Genomic DNA, 21,325 nt, shown 5'->3' on the forward strand with positions numbered 1-21,325 from the left:
GATCAGGATGGTTCTCCAGGAAAGGAGGGTGTTCAGTGGTGGCACCTGCTGTGACAGATGGGCTCGGGAGACATCCGTCAGCAGAGGGACAGGATTCATCTCTGTGCCCCGTGCTCTGTCATTTTGTTCTCTTTGGCTCCAGCTTTTTCCTTCTATAGCTGCCCTTGGTGTTCGTGTAAACCACATCTCCTGTAAAGAAGGGCTAGCGCAGAGCTCGCTTAGCCAGGTCTAGTATATGAAGCAGCAACAATGAGGAAGGGATGAGGACCAGGGGAAAAGGTGAGCAAGGTGTGTGTGGAATGGGAAAACACGGTAAGACGGATTGAGGTGTATTTTAGATTGAGTGGAGATGACTGATGGCTGGTTCTTGATGTAATTTTTACGTATCTGGGAGATTCTCGTTATTCCTGGTCCTTCCGTTCTATAAAGTCGCTGAAACTTGATAGAAGCTTTGCTTGATAGAAGCTTTGCTCCTAGGGGAAAAATAGGGATAGGTTCCTGTGAGCCTCTGCTTAGTACATAAGTGTTTTTTTTTTTTTTTTTTTTTTTTTTTTTTTAAGATTTTATTTTTTCATGAGAGAGAGAGGCAGAGACAGACAGAGGGACAAGCAGGCTCCATGCAGGGAGCCCGATTCGGGATTCGATCCCAGGACTCCAGGATCACACCCCAGGCTGAAGGCAGGTGCTAAACCGCTGAGCCATCCAGGGATCCCTGTACATAACTGTTTTATGTGAGCTTCTGTTTAAAGACACCTTATTGAATATGTATTGTTGATCCATTCACACCAGACTCCTGCCTGAGGAGGCTCATCCAACACATGGGCTTTCTCCGTAAGGTACACCCCCGCCTTCTTGCCCATAGAGCACCATACTAAACAGCCCGTCAGCACTGTGCTCCGGATCATTCTAAACAGACATCATCAACAAAAAACACAAGAGATGTGAGAAACTTTGGCACTGAATAGACCACATGAAGGACACTTGTGTACAGTCTGGCAGCGGAAACAAGAAGGCAGAGTATTGCCTTGTTCAGCCTCACCTGGAAACACGTGTCCTCCCTGGTGACAACTTCTCTCCTGCTCCTGAGTGTCCTTGTGTGACCATAAAGTACTGTGGGTATTAGTTTTGGGGTTACAAATACATTTAAGCAGATGGGCATTCAGAGATGGTGCATGGTATATAATCCTGTGGGTTAGAGACCTGCATAAACATATTTATATTTTGAGAGAGATTTTAACAACTGGAAAGCAATCCGCATTCTAACTGTTGTGTCTCTTGGGCCCCTTGGAGATGGACTTGGAGCTGCAAGTGTTGTAATGGAGTTTTGAGAAGGCACGTAAAAGGTACAAGGGGCGGGAGTGGGATAGAGTAGGAAAGCCTCAAGCTCGAAGCCTATCTGATAGAATCTGGACCAGCCAAGTAGCTCCAGAGCAGAGATTGCACATTAGTTAGAATTGGCCTCCCTCAGTCATGGAGCTGCTCAGGAAGAGCAAAGCCTGGGTGGGTTGGAAAATTCTTTGAAAGGAGATAGAAGATTTACATTTCCATAGTTTCAATAATTGCATTAACACAGTTGTTCCCATAGTTGTAAGCCAAACTTTTGATAACATTATTACATGTAAAAAATTATTTTGCACCTATATTAGGTTGAACTGAACAATGTTGCTGGTTTTATTTTTTTAAAGATTTTTATTTGTTTATTCATGAGAGAGAGACAGAGAGAGAGACATTGGCAGAGGGAGAAGCAGGCTCCTGTGGGGAGCCTGATGCTGGACTTGATCCCAAGACCCCGGGATCAATACCTGAGCTGGAGGTAGATGCTCAACCACTGAGCCACTCAGGCATCCCAGTGTTGGTATTTTTAATCAGAAGTTGTCAAGTCCTGGGACACCTTGGTGGTTCAGTTGGTAAAGCCTCCAACCCTTGATTTCGGGTCCGGTCATGATCCCAGGGTTGTGAGAGCGAGCCCTGCTTCAGGCTCTGTGCTCAGCGTGGGGTCTGCTTGTCCTTCTCCCTCTGCCCCCCTCACTTGTGTGGACACGTGCTCTCCCTCTGTTTCTCTCTCAAATAAATAAAAATAAAATATTTTAAAAAGTCAAGTACTAGCAGGTCTAATGGGTTAACCCAGTAGAACCTTTTTAAGGTGTAATGATGCCATTTGAAATAAGGATAACACTGATGTCTTACTGTCCTGTTGCTAAACTCCACTGTACCTCATTTGAAACATAATTTGATTCACAGTGGGAGCCACTCAGTGGCCTCAGGACCTTTCGATGATTCTTGGTTGATTGGTTTATTGGAAGGGAACTAAGGTATTGAAAAAAAATTAAGTTTATGAGTAGGTGTTGATGTATATATATTTAAGGTAGTCTCCATCTGGGAAAATGAGCTTTTTTCTGGGCACATCCTTCCTCTTTCTTTTGTGGGTGTTGAACGTTCAAGTGCCGTATTAAACTATTGAGCAAATGTTCTGAGGATAAAGTCCGTACTTATGATTACCCCTTCAGAAAGGATGGAAATATTAAATATCATTTGATTGAACATGTAACTACCAGGGTAGAAAGTAAAAAGCTTCTCAAGTTGGACTTAAAACCAAGGAAATATGGTTCGTTTCATCAAAAATATACAGCTGATAAAGGATGGGTGGTGTCCAATGGTGATAAAGTCTATTTTAAGAAATTGGAAGAGGGGATCCCTGGGTGGCTCAGCGGTTTGGCGCCTGCCTTCAGCCCAGGGTGTGATCCTGGAGTCCCGGGATCGAGTCCCGTATCAGACTCCCTGCGTGGAGCCTGCTTCTCCCTCTGCCTGTGTCTCTGCCTCTCTCTCTCTCTCTGTCTGTGTCTTTCATGAATAAGTAAATAAAATCTTAAAAAAAAAATTGGAAGGAAAGTACTTTGTTCTTATCTGCAGTTCATATGGATAAGTTCTGTAAGCAATGGATCGATTCTGTTTCAGGTGATGGGAATTGTGAGGCTCATTGTTTGAAAGAGATTTGGCCTTACGTGTGTTTAGGTACAGTCAGTGTCCTTGGATGTGACCAGCAGGAACATACATGAGGTTGGTGGACCCGGTCTGGCTTGTTGACTAGCTGCAGTTGAGGGGACCATGGACATCTCAGTAAAGGGCGAAGAGTTTAAAAGAGTTGGTCTTGTGTGCAGTGATTTGGGGCGGGACTTAAGGAATCAGATCCTTGTCTGATGTTGGTTGTCTCTGAAATCACTCATGGTCCAGCCGGACAATGCCATGACCTAGCTGCTTTTCTCTTTCAGTGTATACAGAAGGTGATTGGCAGATTGGATGGGTGATTGATTGAATGGGTGTGTGCTTAAACATCAGAAACATCCCAATAAAAGAATTGTCCTGAAAGGACTTCTTAATGGTTACTCATTTCTAAAGTCCTGCATTGTAGCCACCGGGCGTGGTTCTGCCATCATCTGTAAGTCTTGATGCGGAAGGAAAACCAACTTATTTCTACAGAAGAACCCTGTCGAGTTTATGAGAGAGGTGGACCATGGTTCAGGATTATAGGAATCTCATGGGTGGAGGTGAGCTGTAACGATGGCACTTCTGGTTCAGATTTTAGAGCGGTAGATGTATTCTTTTTTGGTGCTCTCGTGAGTGCTATTTTCTTAATTTCATTTTTAGGTGGTTCATTTCTAATATTTGCAGAATATTATATTTGAATACAGTAGAATACCCTTCTGCTCGCTAGTTAAGGAAGAGTTTTTTTTTCTTGTTCACTGACTTCATTCAATGCAATTAATTTTTATCGACTGGGAAGGCCTTCACATGGTTCATTTATGTCCCTTGGGTTTATTTTTAGTTCTCCAAAGTACCAAGAGGGTGCCACAGTAAAAGACTATGATAGGTTTTCAAAAATTTATTTTTTATTTTAAGTGATTTATTTTGGTTAATTATAGACTCACAAGAAGTTGCAAAAATAGAGGTTCTGTGCACCATCACCCAACTTCCTCCAACGGTGGCATCTTACATAACCTTAGGACACTATCAAAACCAGGAAATCATCATGGTGCAATATGCCTAACTAGTCCTCAGTCCTTCTCTGGGAGTTCACTAGGTTTTGCACGTACTTGTTGAAGAATTATATATATATATTTTTTAAAAGACTTTTCATTTATTTGAAAGAGCAGGTGTGCACAAGCAGGGGGGAGGGAGGGGCAGCGGGAGAGGGAGCAGCAGACTGCCCGCTGAGCAGGAAGCCCAGTGAGGGGCTCGATCCCAGGACCCTGAGATCATGACCCCAGCCGAAAGCAGCCGCTTAACCGACGGAGCCCCCCTGAGAGTTACATTTTAAGGGTAAGTGCAAGTAATAGCAGAAGGTGATGGAATAATGAGTTGAGGTTTATAAAGAGGGTACCCCGTAAGGATGACCTTGACTTTCTTGGTGGCCGATGTGGATGGGACAGGCGACAGCACCCTGGGATGGCCGGAGATTCTTCTGGTGGTTAAAAACCAGATGTGTGTGCCGCCCATGCCGTGTATGGGGCACACTCCTTTTTGTTTTTGGTGCTGTAATAAACCATTTCCCCTTTAAGGTCCAGGCAGACTGATGTAGAATATTACACTTTAATGCAGTAGAAAACCCTTTTACTTGCTAGTTACCGGGAAAGGTTATAATAATAGGGAAGGAAAAAACCCAACACATCACAATCTGAAATCCTTGGCCTTGGATTCACTTCTTCACTTCACATATTTCTTATTTTGTGAATGGATGAAACAGCCTCTTTCCCCCACTTCAGTGACAGTAATACCGTGTCGAGTACTGTCTCCTCCGTTGGGACCTCACTTTGGAATCCTTTGTTTTCCTCTGCTTGGATGGTTTGCCACTCGGCTTGCTGGGAAAGTGGAGATGTCAACTGATACTGCAGTGGACACCAACGTCCCATCACATGAGATGTGGCGGGATGGTTCATCTTTCTTGCCTGTCTTGGCTGTGAAGGTAACGTGATTGGAAGTGGTCACTGGTGGCGGGGAAGCGGCCCCGAGTGAGTAACTCTCCATGGGTGGCGGGGGTGGGGGGTGGGGTGGAGCAGGTGTACTTTGTCTCCAAGAGCCACCTAATGGTAGGTCTACCCATCCAGGGCTCTGGACACAAACCGGTCAAGAATTCAGTGCAGTAGCTTCTGGTGTGAGGATTGAGGAGCTCTCGTGAGTGAGGCGTGGAGTGAACCTGCAGGAGCCTTTGTGACTTGTGCAACCTGAGCCAGGCTGCCTTCCTGGCTTGCACCACTGAGGTACCGTTAAGATGAGGACATTCATTTGTGAATGGCATCGATGCCAGGGAGCCAGTCAGGCACTTGTGGAGACTTGGGAATGAACCTGAAAAGCTTTAAAAGACCCATCTATGGGGGCGCCTCGGTGGCTCAGTCAGTTAAGCATCTGACTCTTGGTCGTGATCGCAGGGTTGTGAGATTGAGCCCTGCGTCAGGCTCCATGATGCTTGGTGTGGAGTCTGCGTAGGACTCCTCTCCTCTCTTTCTCCCTGCAGCTGCGTGCTCTCTCCCTCCAAGCTTCTTTAAAGATTGTATTTATTTGAGAGAGAGCGAACAAGCTGGGGGGCGGCAGAGGGAGAGGGAGAAGCAGACTCCCTGCTGAGCAGGGATTGGGACTCCATCCCAGGACCCTGAGATCATGACCCCAGCGCAAGGCAGGCACACAACCAACTGAGCCACCCAGACGCCTCTCAAATAAATCATTTTTTAAAAAGATTTTATTTGTTCATGAGAGACACACACAGAGAGAGGCAGAGACACAGGCAGAGGGAGAAGCAGGCTCCCTGCAGGGAGCCCGATGTGGGAAGTGGGACTCGATCCCAGGTCTCCAGGATCATGCCTTGGGTTGAGGGTGGTGCTAAACCACTGGGCCACTGGGGCTGCCCTAAATCTTTATTAAAAACCAATAGACCCATCTATTGAAACAAAGATTAGTGGTTCCCGGGTTGGGGGCTTGGAGACGGGGCCTGGGTTAGCCCCTGCTACAGGGGGTGCTGGGCTTCTGGGGACGGCGAAGTGTGCTAAGACAGCTAGCCTACGGGGTGGCACGATGCTGTGAATACACTAAAAGCACTGGAATCGTGCCCTTCGGGGGGGGGGGGGGCTTGTGTGGCGTGTGACTCCTAGCTCAGCAAAACTGTGCAGAAGAGGTTTTGTACTTTGCTTTCGTGCTTTCACTTTTAAGAGTGCTCCTAAAATCCCCGCTGCGCGCTCCTGTGCTCGGAGCCCCTCCTTGTGCACCAGCGCCCTGTGCTTTCGCCGTGGACAGAGCTGGCTTTTCTGTGACCAGTTCCCGAAACCGGGTCCCCGGTCTCACGTGTGCAAGCGACGGAAGTGTGGCCGATAGCGGAGTGCGTGGGCCGGCCCGGCGGCGTCCCTTGTACTCCGCGCCTTCCCCGCCGCCTGCTCCGCCCCGGCCGGTCCCACAGGCGGCGAGCGACACACCCCGAGCGATTGGGACCCTGGTGTGGCCTGAACTGCTCTGGCTCGAGCGGCAGGGACGGTGGGGGGCGCCTGCGGGCTCGGTCGGGGCGACCTCGGCCCTTGGCCCAGGTCATGCCGCTGCCCCCCACCCCCCCGCCTGTGCTCCCCCTGTCTCTCTCTGTCTCTGTCTCAAATAAACAGGTGAGTGAGCTCTTTAAGACCAGGAAGATGAGGCCGCGTGCAGCCGGCCTGGCCTCCCTTTGTCAACAGCCATAGGCAGGTGGCAGTGCGCGGAGCACACTTGCCGAAGGCTCCGTGTGACTGGCTGGACGTGGGAAACCATCCGAAACCCCTGTACCCCGAGTCCCCCTACTGCCTTCGGTGCAGCCATACAGGGGTTTAGGGAGCATGCAGAGGAGATCGCGGCGTCGGGCTGGCACGTTGACGATTGGTCTCCAGTGAGTCTTGCTGGGAAACGACCAGAAGCCCGTAATCCTAAGCACCATGAACTGTTTCTCTGTTCGTACACTCAGTTACGTAAAAAGCACACTTCTGGGGTTCTGGTGGGGGAAAATCTGGAAAACGCCTTATGATATCCAGGCGGTCACTTCCTATTTCCTATCGGTCTGCGATTTTGCTGCGAGCTCGGAACGGTGGCTCGTTGCTCGGGCCGAGGAGGGAGGAACCGCAGTGCCCGTCGGGCGCGACCAGCTTTCGGGGGCTTAGTCTCTCGGGGAGAGGTGGCCTCAGCCGCCCCCCTGCTGGGAGCCAGGACCCGGGAGCCCGAGCGCGAGCCGCTCGAGGAGGGGGCCCGGCCCCTTGGCGTGTCCGAGAGTTGGATTTGCAGGCGGGGCTTCTCCGTGGCCTCTGCGCTGGGCCCCGGTGGCCTGTCCCGCCTCTCACCTCTGCTGTCAGAGCTGCGGCTCTGTCCACGCATCCTGCCTCATCGGGGCCAGGGGCACATCCCTGGCTTGACATCTGAACTGGACTTTAGGGTCACGGTGGGCATGTACCCGAGCCTCCTGGGGAGATGCGGCCCCGCGCTGAGCACCGCGGCCAGGACGTGCGCCGTCACGGGGCGGTGGCCTCGGTGCACCGGTACCTGCACAGGGAATCCAGGTCATTGCAAACACCCTTCCTGTTTTACAAGTGGGGAAGCTGAGGCCAGGGCGGTGCGGGGCCTGGTGTGCAGGTGTGCAGCTCTGGACCGTGGCGCCCAGGCCGTAGGCTGGCAGGTGGGGTGTTGTGACATCAGAGCCTGTGCTCTCTCGGGCCAGCCCGCACTCCCACGCGCCAGGCGGGTTTCCCTCCCGTTCGTGACACTGCCCAGTCTTGGGATCTGCAGGCCGCCCCGAGCCTGCGCGGGCCAGTGTGACGGCTAAGAGGCTGCGGCCGTGTGCATGGGAACCCTGAACATGACAGTGCCTGGTTCCAGAAACGTCTCTGAGCCGAAGCTTGAGCCAGCCTTGCTCTAAGGCAGGGGCTGCATTTGGCCTACCACCTGTTTTTGCACAGCCTGTGAGCTAAGAATGGCTTTATATTTTTAAATGGCCAAAAAAAGAATAATATTTTGTGACACGTGACTAGGATATACAATTCAAATGTCAGTCTGCAAAGTTTAATTGGAACACGGCCACGCCCATTCATTTGTGTGTCCTCGGCGGCTGTCATCTCTACAAACCGCGTCGCAGCGGAGCTGCCGTGGCCCCGGGAAGCCTGAAGCCTTTCCTCTCTGGCCCTTTGCAGAACAAGTGTGCAGTCAGTCCCTTGCCTGCCTCAAGGCGTGTCCCACCCCCCTGCTGTGACTTGCTTCTCCCCCCTCTCCTGATCTCTTCATTTGCACCCTGCACCACAGCTGGAGAGCCGCTTGTTGGGCGTGAAACATGTCCCCATGTCCCGGTTCAAGTGCCCGTGGTCCTGGGAGAGGTGACGAGCTCCTCCGCCTTAACATTTGCATGATTGGGACTGGGAATGGCTGGTGCTGGCCTTGTTGCAACAGAGCAGGGCTCGTACAGAAGAGGAGGGCTCTGGGGTGCCCCTGCGTGTGGCCAAGAGGGGAAGTTGGGTCATTAGGAGTGACCTTTGTTTGCTGCCTGCTTTTCTGCATTTTCCCGCGGTCGCTCAGGCGCTGGGAGTGTTGATAGGCCAAGTGCACAGCCAAGCCCCCCTGTGGGAAGGGCCCGCTTTGAGAGCCACCTCACCTGCCCGTGTGTCTTCCCTCCTCCCGAAGAACAGGGTGACAGGTCCGTGACGTGACGTGTCCATGTGGAGTTGTAAGGCAGGGCCCGCAGCTAGGAAGGGGTACAGTCAGGATTTCACTTGGACAGCAGCCTTCCAGTCCCCATGCTTTACTACGTTCTGGCACCTTCTGTGCCGTGCTGGCTTCACCTACAAGGGCGAGAACCCATTTCTTGCCTTTTTATCCACGGTTTTTGATGGTTGCTTCTTCTAAGGCCTTGGCAAGGCCGAGAACTAGTGAGGGACATGTCACGAGGCGTGTCTCGCCCAAGGTACCTCGTCTCCCAGCCTCGGGAGAGACACATTGCCCCGGAAACATCAGCACGTCCACGCGAGGTGCGCCAAAGCTGCCACGGGGTCCGGGTGTCCCATCACGCTGTCCTACTTGCCTGTTTCTCGTGGCCGATTTACATCTCCCGTTACGTTTGCAGGCTTTACGAGGCCATTCTAGACTAGCTGAGAACTTGACCATATTTTTATAGCATTGTTTCTGGGAGAAAAACATTTCTGAGTGAGAAACCAATGAAGATTTGGACTCCATCCCATTTGTAATTCGGAGGCTGCTTTAATTTCAAGCTTCCTTCTTTAAACTTGTTTGTGATGCACATGGTAGCGAGGCAAAGTATTATGTTCGCTGTGGTACCTTCCGTGAGTGGCTTGCTCGCTTTGCATTATCTTGCGTTTTCTTGCTTCACTTCTCAAAGCATTGCTCAAGTATTCTAGAGGCATCTACCTCTTCTGGCTGGGGAGTGGCGTGGAGAGGGGGATGGGGAGAGAAGGGATCAAAAATTAGCTAGAATTTAAAAGCAGCACTGACAGCCCAGATAATTTTTCATGCTAACCTACTTTAAGTGCTGCCAGAACCATTTGTAGAATGGAAAATCTCTGGTTTCTCCTGTCCTGCTCTGGCAAGGTCTAAAAATAAGTCAGTGAGGAGATGGGCATGTGGCCCTTTGATCTCGTCGGCCTGGGAGACTTCTTGGTCGGAGCAGAGGCTTGAAGAGACTTGGTGTTCCTCAGAGAGCTTTTGGGTAGTTGGAGTTGATGGATGGCGCCAATTACTGGAATCGTCCTCCACCATCAAGCTACTTGACCTGTCACTGGTTTCCATTTCTTAAGCTTCTCGAAATCCTCTCTCTCCACACCTTTCATTCGTGCAACTGCGAAGTGGAATATGTATAGAGAAGACCCAAGCAAGATGAATCACACTTTGCCAAGCACCGCTGGACTGGATTTGGGAGCTATTTATTGAGGGCCTCCTATTCGGGAATAACTAGAACACGTCTCTGACCCCCAGAGGGTCTGCGGTTTAGGTGGACAGCACGACGGCAAGATGCGATGTCATTTATAGTGGAGGTGTTGCAGGTACCTGGGCGCTCTGCAGACGGGAGTTTGAGAGCACTGGCTGAGAGCCGACCAGGGGGCCTGGGGCAGGAGGTGAGGCTGAGAGGAGGTGCCCTCCTGGGAGGATAGTTGTAAAGGAGCGTGTCCTCAAGGGGAAGGTAAGAGGTCCCAGAGAGCCAGGCTTCCTCGCCCGTGCGGAGATGGGACAGCTGTGGGTGACCTTGGGGACTCTTGAGTCTGGTTTTCAGGATAGGAGTGGTGGGTCTGCAGCGAGTGGGGCATGGGATACGTGGGGGCAGCGGACACGTGTCTCCTTGGAGAGGTCCAGCCCCGAAGGTGAGGGTAGAAGTGGAATAGCCTTTGGCAGGAAGCTTGCATAGGCGAGAATGCTTAGAGGACAGACTTGGTGGTTGAGTGGAAGTGGACAGGGAGGGAGATGTTCAAGAGAAGATGAAGCATGGAGGAGGGACCGTATTTCTTTCAGGAAGAAAATTGTGCAAGCTTTATTTAGAGTTGGAGAGGGGTAGTAGGGACATTTGGGACAGATGAGAAGGCGTAGAATGTTTAAAAGCAGAGAAGGAAATGATTCCTCTGAAAAGTTGTACCAAGAGATGACCTAACATGAAGGCCTAGGTTTTCTAAAAGAGCAGGGAGTCCTGACTCGAAGGAAGCCGATGCACGACACCAACTGGGCTATTGGCTGTACTCGGGAACAGAGAGTTTGTGCCCGGGGACATGGTGGCCAGTGGCCAGTTCTCTTTCTCCTGCTTTACACCCTCCTTGACCACCACCGTTGCTTAGAATCTGAGTAGCCCACGTTTAATCCACTTTAGATGAGGCTAAGGCGATTTGAACTATACTTTGATTCTTAAAAACCAGTGGACTGGGGTACATACCAAGGCAGAGCAGGACTGCATGAGGATGGGCTAACCCTCAGCAGCTGGCTAGTAGAACTTTCTTCCATGATGGACAGGTTCCATCTCTGCACACTAGTGGTTAGCCTCCATATCTAGTAGATAGCTCCATACCGAGTGGGTGGCCTCTTACTGGTGGTTGGTTTCCACACCTAGTGGATAGCCTCTACACTGCTGGATGGTCTCCACACCTAGGGGATGGTCTCCACACTGGTGGATGGTTTCCACACCTAGGGGATGGTCTCCACACCTAGTGGATGGTCTCCACACTGGTAGATGGTCTCCACACCTAGGGGATGGTCTCCACACTGGTGGATGGTTTTCACACCTAGGGGATGGTCTCTACACCTAGGGGATGGTCTCCACACCTAGGGGATGGTCTCCACCCCTAGTGGATGATCTGCACACTGGTGGATGGTCTCCACACCTAGTGGATGGTCTCCACACTGGTGGATGGTCTCCACACCTAGGGGATGGTCTCCACACCTAGGGGATGGTTTCCACACCTAGGGGATGGTCTCCGCACTGGTGAATGGTTTCCACACCTAGGGGATGGCCTCCACACTGGTGGATGATCTCCACACCTAGGGGATGGTCTCCACACCTAGTGGATGGTGGCCTACTGATGATGGTCTCCATATCTAGTGGAAAGCCTCCGCACTGGTGATGGTCTCCACACCTAGTGGATGGTGTCCGCACTGGTGATGGTCTCCACACCTAGTGGATGGTGTCCGCACTGGTGGATGATCTCCATACCTAGAGGTTAGCCTCCACCCTAATGGACAGTCTCACATGGGAGCTACGAGCCATGCGTGGCTGTGGATTGTTTGGGCTTTAGACGACCAGGGAAGAAGAGGGCTTGTACAGTGTCTGAGGAGGCTCGTCTGTCAGCATAGCCTCCGGACGCCATGCCCGTGGGGAGGGTGAACGTGACCACAACCAGGTGAGCACAGAGAACGGGGGTGGGGAGAAAAGGTCCAGGTGCTCGCGGCCCCCACGAATCAAAGCTGGGCTCCCCGCATTTCACCCGCTTCTACTTCTCAGTACTTGTCGGGTGTGCCGAGGCGCGGGGCTGCGGCTCCCGTGCTGAGCCGGGACAGGTGCCGCGCGCCGTCGCCGTCGCCGTCCAGGGGGGCCGCGGGGTCCGCTCGGAGGCTGCCTCTGGGGACCGCGGTGCGCACGCGAGGCCCACCTCCTGGGCTTGGGGGGGCCGGGGAGCTCCGCCGGGCGTGAACAGGGACCCTATCGAGCCCTCCGTCGTCCCTGTTGACGTGCAGCCTTGGAAAGGAAAAGATCATCTCAGAGTTTCCATCTGTGAGCAGGGTTTTCTGAACACGTTGGAAACGTGGGTTTAATTTTGTGAGCTCAGCAGGAACCCGTGTGGTTTGGGATTGATTAAAACCTGTAGGTTCCGTGGGGAGGGGCCTCCTCTCCCACCTCGGTGTTCTGCAGACGCCGCCCTTGCCTCTGGCACCAAGAGCATGAGGGAGAAAGGCGCCAGGCCCTCTGCCAGGTCCCTCAGCTTTCGGCCCTTCCTCTGTGTTCCTCCTCATACCCATCTTCAAGGAGAAGTCAGGCCCGCTCTGCGCATGCTCTCGCCCCACACGCCGTGACCCCTTGCAGTCCGGCCTGCCCGCACTCGGAGGGAGCTTGGCGCCGGAACCCCCAGCCCTCGCAGCCCCTCGGCCCCTCCCTGGCACCGCCGGGCCTCTCCCACGGCCCCCTCCCTCCCTCGTCGGGGGACCCCCGCCCCCAGCTCCAGGGGCTGAGCAGCCTGCATGGGGTGCTGGGGCGATGCCAAGTTCGGAGTCCTCGTACCCCACGCTCTGAACCGTCCAGCTTCCTTATTTGCCCCGTTCTCGTGGATCCGGCTTCTGAGCCATCTTTCTGCGTGCTTGGACCCGCTCTGGCTGTCCATCGAGGCCTCAGAGGCTTATCAGAATAACTTTTTTTTTTTTTTCCCCAGAATAACCTTTTCAGATGCGTCTCAAAATATAGATAGGCCTGCAAAGGAGGTGGTTGAAAGTAGGGTCATCACACTATTAAAAACAAAATTTGTTCGTTGCAGAGTAGGAACATGTGCATATGTGCCGCCCCACCCCCCCTATTTTTTTACTGTGGTCAAATATAAATAAAGTAAAATTTACCCTCTTGACCATTTTGAAGTGTCTAGCTTGGGACGCCTGGGTGGCTCAGCGGTTGAGCATCTGCCTTTGGCTCAAGGTGTGACCCCAGGGTCCTGGGATCGAGTTCTGCATCAGGCTTCCCGTGGGGAGCCTGCTTCTCCCTCTGCCCGTGTCTCTGCCTCTTTCTCTCTTTCTCTCTTTCTCTCTCTCTCTGTCTCGCATGAGTAAATAAATAAAATCTTTAAAAAAAAGTGTGCAGCCTAGCAGCGAGTCTTTCACGTTGTTGTGCAGCCATCCCCATGGTGCATGTCCAGAACGTCACCTTCCCCAGCTGAAAGGGTCCCCAGGAGCTTCCTCCTCCTCCTCTCTGCTGCCCCAGCCCCCCCTCCTTTCTGTGCCTGTGGATTGGCCCGCTAGGTCTCCTGTCAGTGAGAACACACGGTATTGGTCTCTCCATGGCCGGCTTTCACTGAGCATCATGCTATCCAGGTTCACCAGTGTCGCCGTAGCAGGTGTCAGCATGTCCGTCAGGTGTCAGCATGTCCGTCCTCTTTGAAGCTGAGTAATATTCCACGTGTGAATAGACCACATTTTGTTCATCCATTCATCTGTCAGTAGACGTTTCAGGTGCTTACACCTTTCGTGACTGTGAGTCAGGCTGCTGGGAGCGTGGGGGTACCAACATCTCTTCGCGATAAGCTTTCAGTTCCTCAGTATGGTCTTTTCAAATATTTTAAATAACACCCATGTAGCAGTGGCTTTGACTATGACAGTCCTTTCGAAGTAGTGAAGCAGTATTTGAAGACCTCTGTGACACGATAAAAAAAGACAAAAAAAGACAGTTTTTGTGGGTGAAAATCTCAGGAGTCTGTTGATTCCACACCGGCTTGTTACCTGCGTTTCTAATGGAATTCGGTAAAGGTTTGTGAAAAGAAAGCCGTGGGCCTGCGTCTGCCGTGCGTGTTCACTGATGCTCCTAAACTTTGCCCTGTGGGTACAAATACTCCAGCCAAGGGAGGCTGACTTTCCCAGAATTTGCGTGGGACCTTCTGCCTCTGTCACAGGGGTGTCCAACTAAAATCCCACCCACTGGGGCGCCTGGGGGGCTCAGTCTGGGAAGTGTTAAGCGTCTGCCTTCGGCCCAGATCATGATCCCAGGGTCTTGGGATTGAGCCCTGCGGCGGGCTCCCTGCTCAGCAGGGAGTCTGCTTGTCCCTCTCTCCCTACTTGTGTGTGTCCTTTCTCTCTCTCTCTGTATCACATAAATAAATAAAATCTTAAAAAAAAATCCCACCTTCCAAAAACACTTGCTTGGCCAATAGTATCTTGCCCCGCATCCACTCACTCACTCCTTTGTTCAACAGAAACTGGGTCAGTGCTGTCTAATAGGTGCCCCCAGTACCGGGCACCCAGCAGTGGACAAAACACACGAGGTTTGTGTTGCCGCAGTGTGCGTGTCCCGGCCAGGGTGGGGAGAGGAGTCCAGGTGTGCACACAAAGTTATCGGGTTGCAGCACTGGTGCATCATGGGGAAGCGCAGCGGCTGTGAGCGTGTGTAGGGGCACGTCTGGTCACAGGAGGGGACATTTACGGTGGCACCTGAGGGCTGAGGAGGAGGGGATGCCTGGCCAAAGATGTGCAGAGCATGTGCAGGGCTCCAGAGGGGTAGCTGGCAGAAGGGGGGTGGGCAGGGCCCCTCTGCCATCAGGTGTGCGCTGTGGTAGGAGGTCAGTGCTTGTCTGTAGGGCGGCACCGATGGAGAGGAATGACCAGATCTGGTTGAGATGGGGCTGCTCTCTGGACACTGACTGGGAGACCCTCAGTGACGAAAGTGGGTACACTTTCAGCCTACTGGAGTATTCTAGAGGGATAGTTACTCGGACCAGGGACAGGAGGGCATTAATTACAGATAAGACTTGGGCATTTTTTCTTAAGATTATTTATTTATTCATGAAAGACACAGAGAGGCAGAGACACAGGCAGAGGGAGAAGCAGTCTCCCTGCAGGGAGCCCAATGTGGGACTCGAACCCAGACCCCGGGATCACGCCCTGAACCCAAGGCAGATACTCCACCTCTGAGCCATCAGGTGCTCCATTTATTGGGTTTTTTGATTCGTCAGTTTTGAGAGACTTCCCTTCCGTCCTCTCTCCTTCCCTTGAAACCCGTAACGCTGTGTTTCATTCTAACACGTTTGTATTCCCGCCTTAAGTGTAGTCACTTCCATATGCTTGCCGACTCTCTAGGAGATGGAGGTCACAAACTGAATTTGTTTGCTTTGAATGTTTACAACACGGTCCCTAATCGTTGAGCTGCACGTGTGCGTTTTGCTTTTGTATTCTGCGTTCTTGGGTGTTTGAGCGAATTTCCCACTAAGTGGACATGGGACTATACGTTAGAAGAGCAGATAGTGTAGGGGACCCTCTCCACCACGTGTTCCCCTACTGAGCCTTCCCCAGAGGACCCACATAGTACCTCGTTCGGCGTTTCATCAGGAGACGGTTTTGCTGTGATTTACATTCTAGAGTTTTGCTCTTAAAAAAGAAATTATCTGGGTTTTAATGGAAAAATTGTATAGTCTCCTGAGTGTTGTTTTGCCTTTTGGTTCTGTCCTGTTTAAGAGCTGATTGTGAGCCAGGAAAATAACCCACTTTGTCTGTAATAAAAATGTATGTTTGGTATTTAAAGTATATGTGACACATAAAACAATACCAGCTTGGCCAGCATTTAAATTGTTATGTAAATCAAGTCTTTTTTTTTTTTTTTAGATTTATGCATTTATTTTAGAGAGGGAGCGCGCACACCGTAGTGCACGTTGGGGAGCGGCAGAGGGAGAGACTCCCCTGCAGACTCCCCTTGAGCATGGAGCCCGGCGCGGGGGCCCGATCTCCCGACCCTGAGATCCTGAGCTGAATTCAAGAGTCCGACGCTCAACCAACTGAGCCGCCGGGCGCCCCACATCACATCTTTAGATGTGCGCCTTGCTCTCTTTGCCTGTTTGTTTTTGCATAGAGAAAATAATCTTTCCCAGAGAGGTTTTGGGTTTAGACAAGCCCTAATGCAGAATGAAGTACGCTGTGTCTCGGGCTTATTTTTCCTCGCTTTGGCGGAGAGGATTGAAGGCTGAAGCATTTAGTGATGTGCGTGCACACGGGAACATTCCTGCCTTGTTTTCCCTTCTGGTCCCGTTTCCTATGCAGGAACGAGACTAATGAGTGCAGCGGGCAGCCACAGTTCAACACCAGGGGCGTGTGTGTATGTGTGAGTGTATGTGTGAGTGAGTGAGAGAGAGAACACAGTCTCTTTGTCAAACCTCAGTGACCCCCCCTGATCCCCCCGCAGTCTGGCTCCCTGAACTCGGGTGAACTTCCCTCCCCTCATTTTTGGGGCAGGAGGCCGAGGAGAGTTCAAAATAAGCAAACACACCTAGCTGGAGACGAGCCGTGTCTTCTGGAGATGGAGTCTGCATCTTTCTTTCTGGTTTGGAATCCCACCGAAGCTGGAGGCAGCCGCCTCCAGCAGAAGGAATCCAAGGGTTAAGTTGGGGGAGGTACCTGACCCCGGGCGGGCGGGGGCAGGTCTTTTCCTTCCACTGATGGGGAGACTGGGCGGGGATGTGCTGGGGGCACCGGAGGTTTAAACCCTGGGTGTGCTCGTCTACACTGGGTGGAAGGTGGGATAGTGCACCTAGTTGTGCTGGCAGGGCGGTGTTGCAGGGCCCCCATGGAACCAGGTACTGCGCTGAAGCAGCCCTGGATGCTCTGGCCACACGCGAGTGTGCCAGGGTTCCAGGAAGATTCCACTGATGGCCCCTGGAATTGGAATTTCCTAAGATTTTCACATCTGAAAGATTATTCTTTTTTAAATTTTTTCCCCCACCGCCTTTTTTTTTTTAAAAGATTTTATTTATTTATTTGAGAGAGAGCGCACAAGCAGGGGGAGCAGCAGGCAGAGGGAGAAGGAGAAGCCGACTCCTCGCTCAGCAGAGAGCCTGATGTGGGGCTCCATCCCAGGACCCTGAGATCATGACCTGCGCTGAAGGTCTGAGCTTCACCGACTGAGCCACCCAGGCATACCCTGCAACAACCATTAAAAAAAAAAAATCTAGAAAACCACCCGTAGCCCATGGGCTGGATGTGGCCCGAGGGCCATAGTGTGCTGCTCTCTGGTTCACGTCGTGTTGACTGCGTGGATCTGTGTTCGTAACTGTTCACATGGCTCGTGCTTCCTTCTCACAGCCCCCTCTCTCTGTGTTTCCTAGACATGCATGGGATTCTCTGTCCTTGTCCTGAGATGATGGATTTGTTTTTACTCATGTTCTGGGAGCAGATTGTTTCATTTCTGTGGAGTTCTGTGTACGGTTAATCCATTGGTCATTTGATTGGTTTCTTCAGTGCCTACTTGTTTGTGGCTTAATCTGTGCAGGCCCCGGCGTGGTGGTGATAAGATGAGGCAAACGAAGGTGAGGGCTCCTGTCCTCCTGCAGTCCATAGACTAGTTGGGGGGGAGGGTGTGAGTACTGAAGGGCTTTTGCAAACCCAGTGGGGTACCAGAAGGATGGTTCCCTGCTGATGGGGTTGCTGCCCTTCTCTGAAGGTTTGAAGGGCTCTCCCAGGGGATGGAACCAGAGAAAGCCGAGACCTGGAGGTTGCAGGTGGCTTGTCATGAGCCAGGAGCGGGCACTCTGTCCCAGGCCAGGAACCCTGATTGAGAAAGAGATGGGGCCCACGCACCCTCCACCCCTGGCCTCTCTCCACGGTTCAGGTGGAGTCAGGTTTGCTGAAGGTCAGGTTTTTGAAGAATGACCAGTTCACCTCCACCTCTGAGGAAAGTGGTCCATTTCCTCAGATACCATAGTTGATTTTGAAGGTACGAGAGGGATTATTTACAGAAAAGGACCAGAGACACAATAGCCCATATTAGTCACTGACCCTAATTGTGCATTAAAAACATTTTGGGGGGACATTTTGGTTCACTTGTGTGAGGTCAGCAAACTTTTGCATAAAGGGCTAGGTGGTCCCTATTTTGGTTTTTTTGGACCATATGGGATGTGGACAGTGTGTGGCCAGAGCAGCCACCGATCATAGGTAAGTACCTTCACGCGGTCGTGCAGCCAGTCACCCACTCCTCGTCTGGCAAAGTGAGGCTGTGTATGCATTTGACGACATGCTCCCCATCCGTCCCCCCGCAGCCCCTGGCAGCCACCATTCTGCTTTTTGTCTGTGTAACTTGGAGTCTAGGGAGAGTGGAGATAGACCCATACAGTGTGTCTCCTCGGTGACTGGCCTCTTTCACTCAGCCTCATTGTCATCAAGGTTCATCCCTGTGGTAGCAGGTGTCAGGATTTCCTTCCTGTCTTACAGCTGAATCCTGCTCCGCTGGATGTATAGACCTCTGAAGAAGTATTTTGAGAGTCAATTTTCTTTGATTACTTGGAGTCCCGTTTAGCTCAGCATAGTTTGCCAAGAGTTTGCCTAGTCGAAGGAAGTCTTAGGAACGCACGGGATTTCCCTTTCTGAAGAGCGGAGACTTCTCCCAAGGCCCTGGAACTGGAACTCGTGTGAACGTGAAACACAAATGGTAGGGGATTGGCGTCCTGGATGAGCGAGGGTGTGTGTCAGTGCAAGGAGAGGGAAGCTTGAGAGCTCGGAGCCCGCCTCTCCAGGATTCACCAGTCACTGGCCCCGCGCCGCCTGCTGGCCCCTGGAAGCCACCCCTGCTTGTAGCAGGTCCCTCAGAGCAGACTCCTGGGAGGAGGATCAGCACCCACCAGGCCCCCAGGCGGGGGAGAGGGAGAGGGAGACGGGCTGTGGGGGTGAGCACCTGCTGGCCCGGGCAGGGCGCCGTGAGCAGGAGAAGCCGGGCTGCGCTCAGGGAACAGGGGGCGGCCCAGCTGAGCTGTCCTAAGTCAGGGGCGTCTCCCCTCCCGCACTGGGGCCAGACCTCGGGGAGCACGATGCCCAGCAGTGGGCCGTGGGGTCGGGGCGGCCCATGCGGCGTCCGTCCCCGCTGAGGCGTGTTGCTGACTGTTCCTGGGAAACTGGCGTGGAAGAGTCAAGTCCGAGGTTTTCTGACCGATCCATCTGTTGATCTGGGAAGAGTATTAAACACCGTGGACGGCTTGTCAAACTGCGATCCCAGGGAAGTGCCCGAAGCAGGGTTGATCATCGCGCCCGAGTCTGGGCAAGGGGCTCCCCTGACCCGGGTCGGAGCTCCGGGCACCTGGGGGCAGTGGCGGGCGTGTGGCCCGCAGGGCCCGGGAGGGGGACCTGGCCCCCCTTCTGCTGCCCGTGGGGCCACTGGTGGGCGGGAGGGTCCCGGGGTCCCACAGGGTGGCCCTGGGCTGGAGCCCCAGGCCCGGGGTGTTGGCAGCCCCAGGAAGGGGCTCCGAGGCCCGGGGTGCGAGGCGTGGGGCGCACCCCGCCCGTTTGCAGACCCCGCAGCGAGGGGAGCCGGCCACGGCCAGGGGGTCCCTGCTGTTGCCCTGTGGGGGATGCAGGCCCCTGTAGGGGCGCCTCCTTCCCTGGGGCCAAGCTGGTGGCCGCGGGCTGGGCCTGACCTCCCGAGGGCGCCACGGCGGGAAAACCTGCGTCTATCACGACTCTTCTGCGTTCAAGTTTGCCTGCTTCTCCTATGTTGGCAGGAGCGAGGAGTTTCCTTACATTTTTGCCAGCACAATTTAAAAGCAATTAAAGCAAATTCAGTTATTACATTTGAAATTATTGTCTGGGTAAATTAGAGTTTAAAATTTAATTTATACTAAATCCTACACTTTAATGAACAGACCACATCACACATTTTTATGTTCTTAAATTATCCACAGCTTGAACGCTGTAAAAACAGGGCTCTTTTTAAAAAAGCACTGCTTGTTTCTTTTTAAATTAAATTTTTTTTTCCCTGCCTCTTCAGAAATATTTACATTTCTCTTTGAAAATAAGGTGAGAAAATCCCTTTGGCCTGTCAGCTTTAAGGAATTATACTTGTCTTTCCATTGCAAATTGTCATTTATCTGGCTTGACTTTAACGTATGAAATCTTAAGACGTAATAAGAGGAAGACATTTCTGGATTTCTTTTTTTTTTTTTTTGTCTTTTTTGTCTCAGAGTACATATATTTTTGAATGGCACATTTTAGCCTTGGCTTTAATTCCTGCTCCTTCATTACAGTTTTAGATGCGTTCACTTGGAAGTCGCTCCCCGGTGCAGGGTGGAGCAGCCCGCGCAGGCATCTGAAAGTACTCCCTGAAAGCCTTTCCTCTGGCCTGTTTGTAAGGCGATACCAGGTCATCAGCGGATAATCCTGGAGCCTCCTGGAGCCTCCTGGAGCCTCCTGGAGCCCGGATGGGTGTGTTTATGCAGGAACTTGACCGGTGTGATGGGGAGGGGGGGGGATGGTGATGGAGATCCCGAGGAGGTGGCCAGGTGTCCCTTTTGCCTGGTCTCCCCATACTTGCGGACACCTGCTCCGTGGAGCCCCACGTCTGAGCTGGCGCCCTGCCCTGCCCTGCATGCGATGTGTCCGCTTCTCAGAACTCTGGTTTCCCTGCTGAGCGTGGGAGAGTGTCACCTGCTGTCCCCAAACACCTGCTCTGGGCATCCTGTAGGCCCAGTGCGTGTAAAGGATGAGGTCTGTGCCCTCCGCTCCTATCCCCTGCTAGAATGGCTGGGCCTGTGGCCTGTTACTGATTTGGGCATAATAATGGCATGAGTTTCACAAGGGCGTGTCAGGAGGTTCAAGGTAGAAGCCTCTGGGCCTCAGTGTGGTTCCTGATCTTGATCTTTTTGTTCCATCTTTGTTTCTCCAACAAAATGCCTACCTGTCGCCTACTAGCAGTTGAGCGAAGGCTCCTGACCGCCTCCTACCCTCCCTTCTCTGTCTCCACTTCAGAGAGCTTGCTACTCCCTCGTCTTCCTTCTCAACCAGAGAATTCTAAATGCTGGAATTTCTTAGGAGCTCTACGGATTTTCTGGTGCCTAATTCCTACTTCCACAGAGGCAGGTTTAATGGGTCTGGGGCCTGGCACTTGTGGCGCCCCCCCACCCCCCAGTTGTAAAAACAATGTGTATTGAATGCTTGTAGCGTAGGAGGGGTTTTGTTGGGTACTGCTTGTTCACTCACTCGGGGAATCCTAAGTGACCGCCTTCATGTTGCAGCATGCCATGGCACAGGTGGAAAAGAGAGCTGCAGAGAAAAGAGGTGTTACATACAAGCACATCTGTTTTTTTGTTTTTTTCTTAAAAATACGAGACAGAGGGTCCCAGGGGAGGGG

At 52.3% G+C, this 21,325-nt stretch overlaps 1 protein-coding gene across 3 annotated transcripts in view; it reads left to right on the top strand.

The window, feature by feature from the left end:
* Positions 1–21,325, top strand: part of LOC140629083 (F-box-like/WD repeat-containing protein TBL1X) — a 212,219-nt gene that overhangs the window by 23,939 nt on the left and 166,955 nt on the right. The window contains exons 1-2 of one of the 3 annotated variants that reach the window (XM_072818501.1): positions 4,815–4,960; positions 5,103–5,255. The exons of the other annotated variants lie outside the window; for them this stretch is intronic. The gene's annotated coding sequence lies outside the window, so the exon portion shown is untranslated. Of the gene's footprint in view, positions 1–4,814; positions 4,961–5,102; positions 5,256–21,325 lie in introns of those variants that run through there. 3 annotated transcript variants of the gene reach the window in all.

The sequence above is a fragment of the Canis lupus genome, chromosome Y (assembly GCF_048164855.1).
Source record: "Canis lupus baileyi chromosome Y, mCanLup2.hap1, whole genome shotgun sequence".
Classification (NCBI taxonomy): domain Eukaryota; kingdom Metazoa; phylum Chordata; class Mammalia; order Carnivora; family Canidae; genus Canis; species Canis lupus.